Source organism: Haliotis rubra, unplaced genomic scaffold (assembly GCF_003918875.1).
Source record: "Haliotis rubra isolate DU_JTF1 unplaced genomic scaffold, ASM391887v1 Scf764, whole genome shotgun sequence".
Classification (NCBI taxonomy): Eukaryota; Metazoa; Mollusca; class Gastropoda; order Lepetellida; family Haliotidae; genus Haliotis; species Haliotis rubra.
In genome coordinates, this window is record NW_025767484.1 from 355,488 (window position 1) to 361,487 (window position 6,000).

The following is a 6,000-nucleotide window of genomic DNA, read 5'->3' on the forward strand; positions in this document are numbered from 1 at the left end:
ACCTGTGGGAGTATCACTGGCTGAAACAGACAAAATGACTTCGTCATCATAATCCTGTTGCTGTATGCCATTCATGTTACTTGGTACAGTTTGAATCTTGGTTCTTTTTTCGTGGTTTTGGCTGTGGTTTTCCTGGTCCTGTATCCACGCTTCCAATGGGGAGAAGGTGATTCCGATGCAAAGTTCTTACTCGACCCTCCCCACACTCAGGTTCCACAACAAATACAGGTATAGTAGGGTTTGGGTGTCCTTTGACAACATAAGCATTCACTTCCCATCTGTCTGCTAGCTTATGTTTACCTTCAAAGGCAAGAGTTCTCACTAGCACTCTATCACCAACATGTACAGCTGCTCCTCTTGCTCTTTGATCATAGTTCTGTTTTTGTTTTCCTTTAGACTTTTGAGTGATATTAGTGGCTAGTTCATAAGATTTCTTCAGTCTATCACGAAGAGACGTTGTGTAGGATTGTAATGACTGGCTGGTGTGATCCCGGTCAATTCCAAATGCAAGGTCTATCGGCAATCGTGGATGACGTCCAAACATCAAATAAAACGGAGAATACCCAGTAGTTTCATGTTTGGTACAATTGTAGGCATGAACTAGAGGAGACACATGCATTTTCCAATCCTTCTTTTGGTCAGGTTGAAGAGTTCCAAGCATGTTCAAAAGTGTTCGGTTGAAGCGCTCAGTCTGACCATTACCCATGGGATGGTACGGCGTTGTTCTTGACTTTTTCATTCCGGTAATTGTACAAAGTTCTTCTATAAGACGACTTTCAAAGTTGGCACCTTGATCTGAATGGATTCTTGCTGGTAAACCATAATGTACAACGAAATGGTTCAGAAATGCTTCAGCTGTTGTACGAGCAGTCATATTTCTAGTGGGAATGGCTTGAGAATACTTGGTAAAGTGATCAGTGATCACAAGGATGTGCTGATAGTTTCCCTTTGAAGGTTCCAAAGTGAGAAAATCCATAGCAACTAGTTCCAGTGGATATGTAGTCTCAATGTTTACTAAGGGAGCTCTTGTATTAGTTGCTGACTTTCGACGTAAACATCTCGGACAGTCCTTGACCCACTTCTCAACTTGGCTTGCCATTCCAGGCCAAAAGAATCGCTCTCTTACCAACACCAAAGTTCTGTCTCGTCCTAAATGACCCATATCATCATGAAGACTTCTGAGAACTTGTGGACGGAGATGATAAGGTATTACCAACTGTTCAGTAAGTTCATCATCTGTAGCAGTTACTCTGTATAATACACCTTGCTTCAGTTTCAGGTTGTCAAAGCTTCGAGATAGGGCTGTAAATTCACTGGAGTGCATGTAGTCATGTCTTGGCTTTTGTCCTGTTCGGATCCATTTGATGATATCTGCAAGGGCTGGATCATGGAACTGTTCACGTCTCCAATCCTTAGGTGACATGCTCTTCAGATCATGACCTATATCACCAACATCAACTGACTCGGGGGACATGCTTAGACACTCAACATAATTGGATGCAGAAACAGAGTTACAGATAGCCTTAACAGATTCAGAAGAAATCTGACTAACTTCAGGTTCTGTTGTTTTATCTGGAATTCGTGACAACACATCCGCATCTATGTTAGATTTTCCAGGTCTGTATTTCACATCAAAATTGTAAGCTGACAAGGCAGCGAGCCATCTGTGACCAGTTGCATCGAGCTTGGCAGTTGTCAGAATGTAGGTCAACGGGTTGTTATCTGTGTATACTGTGAATTGGTTCCCAAAAAGGTAATCGTGGAACTTCTCGGTAATTGACCATTTCAGTGCAAGAAATTCCAATTTGTGGGCTGAATAATTTTGCTCTGACCTTGACAATCCACGGCTGGCATAGGCAATGACCCTCTGTTTGGCACCTTGACATTGATATAGGACAGCACCCAAACCTCGTTGGCTGGCATCAGTATGGAGCTCAAATGGGATAGAATAATCACAGTAACCTAACACTGGCGGTGATGAAAGTCTATCTTTCAGCTCCTGAAATGCTGCTTCCTGAGAATCTCCCCAGATCCATTCCACGGTAGATTTTCCTTTCTTGTCTTTTGGACTAGGCATTAATTGTGACAAAGGCTTAGATATCTTGGAGAAATTCTCTACAAATCGTCTGTAGTATCCTGCAAAACCTAGAAACTTCCTTACCTCAAAAGGGTTTGTAGGTCGTGGCCAGTTTTTGATGGCTTCCACTTTTGTAGGATCTGGTTCAACTCCATCCTTGGAAATGACATGTCCAACATAGGCAACTTTCTCTTTGAAGAATTCACACTTGTCAGGTGACAATTTCAAATTGCATTGTCGTAAGCGGTCCAAAACTTTGGCAAGACGATCCAAGTGTTCCTCATAGCTATCAGCAAATATGATTAGATCATCAATATATATCACACAAATCGACAAATGCAAATCTCCAAGACAATCTTGCATGAGACGTTGAAATGTTGCAGGACTGTTACATAGACCAAACGGGAGCCTATTATACTCAAAGAAACCCAGGGGGCCAACTGTAAAAGCAGTACGCTCCTTATGTTCTTCTGCAAGTTCAACTTGGTAATATCCAGATTTTAAATCCAACTTTGTGAAAAACTTACTGCCCGCGAGACAATCTAACGTTTCCTCTATCCTTGGTAGAGCAAAACTGTCTTTGATAGTGGAATTGTTTAACTGTCTAAAGTCCACGCACATTCTAAGTTTTCCATTCTTCTTTCTACAAAGAACTATATTGGAAGCCCAAGGACTATGAGATCTACGTATAACTCCACATGCTAGCAACTGTTTAAGATGATCTTTCACCTCCTGAAACATTGATGGAGGAATACGTCGATGCCTCTGTTTGAAAGGAGTTTCATCCACTAACTCAATACGATGCTGTACAGCAGTTGAATGACCAAGATCTAATTCTCCACTTGAAAAGACATCAATGTACTTTGAAATGAGCTTAACACCTTTATCCAACTCCTCTGGGGTAAGTCCTTTGTCATTGATATCAATAAGGTTTAAAATTGACTCGGTATTGGATGACTGATTCAGCTCTGTCTCTTCTACTGATACTGGCTGAAGTTCACAAAGTACAGACCTTGGCGGGATAACAACAGTACGAGTGGTAACATTTGACAAGTGTACCTGGATAGGATCCTGCTTCTTATATTTGTACAACATGAGTGTTGGGGAAACATCTATGTCTGATGGAATAGTTGCACTCTGACTTTGCTGTAGTGTGGCAAGAGCTTGAGGATAATTGAGTTCCTTATCAACATAACCCTGGACAACAACTTGTGAGTTTGCTGGAATAACTATGTTCCTATGTTCGGCACTCTTGACAAGTCCTAATCTCCAATCATTCTTTGCTAGTTTCTTCTCATAAATGACCATATTCCTGAATGACAAATACCAAGGAGTGTGAACTGATGCTTTCTGTAGAAACCTAGGACCCATTGTTGACTTGCATCTTTCCATCAAGGTTGACAAGACATTGGTACCCAACAATACTGGCACTGACAAGTTATATCTGCTGTCTGCTACAACTAGTAGTAAGCAAGGTAAAGTGTCCGGTAAATCAAGGTCTGGGACAAACAATTCACTCTCAACATATCCTAAGTAGGGCAATGTTCCACCATCTGCACATTCAATGTCCAAAATACGTTCCAGTTGATGCAATGAAAGATGAGAAAGGTGATTCCTGTAGAAAGATTCATTTACAGTAGATACTGTGGATCCTGTATCAAGTAAAGCTGTGCATACTGTACCACATACTGTGACACTGGCTTCATTTGCTTTTCCAATCAATCCTTCTGGAGGTGGGCTGGACGTCGTTCCTGGCGTGCTTGTGGGTTGGCCCATGTGTTGCCAGTCTCCATGGGCCTGCCTGTGTTTAAAGTCCAGTTATGGTCCATAATAACCCTACATCCACGCAACAAATGTCCTATTTGTCCACATTTCCAACAAACAATGCTCTGGCTGCCATCATGAGGAACAGTTCCCTTGTAAGGTAAGTATATAGGACTGTATCTGGGTTGACCTCTTGTACTAACTTGACCTCGTCCTACATGGTTCCAAGATGACAAGTAATTAGATCTGCCATGACTACAAATTGAGCCTCGATTAGGTATGCCTCTTCCTCTAAATCCGGAAGGAGATGGACTATGAGTAAGGGTAGGAATGTCAGCTAGTTGCTTTTTTAATGGCACCAAACTCTGACGTTAATTGCTGTACCATGCCTTTCAATTCCTGGTAATCTTTGTCAGAAGAACGAGCAGCCATTTTAGAGGGGATGGGCTTCTTGGAACATTCTTGGGGCTTCCTCTCATTCAACTCAAACTCAATCCTTCTAATTGCTACACGTAACTCATCAAAGTCCTCAATAGCATCATACTTGTGACCAGACACATCCTTCAAAGTTGGTTTAAGACCTTGCCAGAAAACACTTCTAAGGGCTTGGTTAGTCTCACTTGGTGATGACTTGCTACTCTGTCTAGCCTTAGCATATAGATCTTCAAGTCTGCAACCCCAAGAAGAAACATCCTCTTCTGCCATCTGTTTAGCACTATAGAATCTTGCCATCAAGGATTCACGTTCCTCACAACTACCATAAACACTTGCAAGTTTAGCTAACAATGAATCAATGGTAGACTGTGGACCTAGGAGTGAAGCTACTTTACCAGCCTTTCCTTTCAGAGAACGTCGAACAGCCTCAAATATGACATTCTTAGGATAAGCACTCTCAACCAATAGACACTCTACCTCATAGCGCCACAGATCATAAGGAGCCTCACCTTTACCAGCTTCCCCAAAGAAAGATGACAATTTAGGAGTCTGACTTAAAGTAACTACTGACTTGCTATCAGGCTTAGGCTGAAAACCTTTTCCACCCAAAGTACCTTCAGGGTTAGACTGAGTATCACCCGACAACTTCCCTATCGACTGTAAATAGGAAACCATCCAATCCTGAAAATGTTCAGGGCTATCTACCACAGGCACTACACCCATCTGCTTCAAAGTGTCACTAAGACCAGTGAGATCTGGATCATCTTCTAACTCTGGCATAGAATCTGACCCTTTCGGATCACCCTGTTCTGGATCCTCCTCCTTGATAGCCGACACTCCCTCCATGACTAACAGACCCAACTGCCTAGCCACAAAATGACACTAACCAATGTGAATGGTTTATAAAAAGAACTACTAGCTATAAAGAAGAAACCAAAATTTAAAATAAAAGTCGACACAACTATACAGACTAGAGGGCAATGTGACGAATTAGTTGAGTAGAGGGTACCTAACTATGTGAGAAGAAAGAAACGTGCAACAACAAATTTACTAAGGCAGTTATTGACCTGAAGTAAGCTATGTTACTACATAGTTAATGCTAAATGTAGTTAAGAATTGAATTAACTCAGTACTGTTTTAAATATTTAGTTAATATAACCTTAGTTTGGATTTGGTATTTGAATTAATAAGATATAGCAGTAGGAACCTAGTTACCTAAAAAAATGACTGAAGGAATTTACAACACAAGGACTACTCATTCATGTCACCTCATCGTGCAATCACCCAATCATGTCACAAGATAAACATACAAAATCCACACATCACACAGGCACAAAAATGAACCTATAAAATAAACATGGGCAATAATTGACACACATGGGCAACGACTAAGTTCATTTTGTGTTTCACCACCCCTAAAATATACAAATATCAGTGTTGAGATACAAGTATATATATTAAAACATGCTATAAATCAGACAATGTATAATATCACAGAATCTGTAAATTGCAAACACCATATAATACCTCTGTAGATTCACTGCTGCACACATATAAAAGTCAAATTCTTGTGTATAAAATGAATAAAAAGTCAATGTAGACAGAGTTTCTGGTGTAAGAGCACAGCAGTGTGTTTAACACAGCACAGTTGACGTTAACACAGGCACATTATAGGTATCACAAGGCAAAATGGCACAAGGCAAAGTCACTCACGGTCACATCAA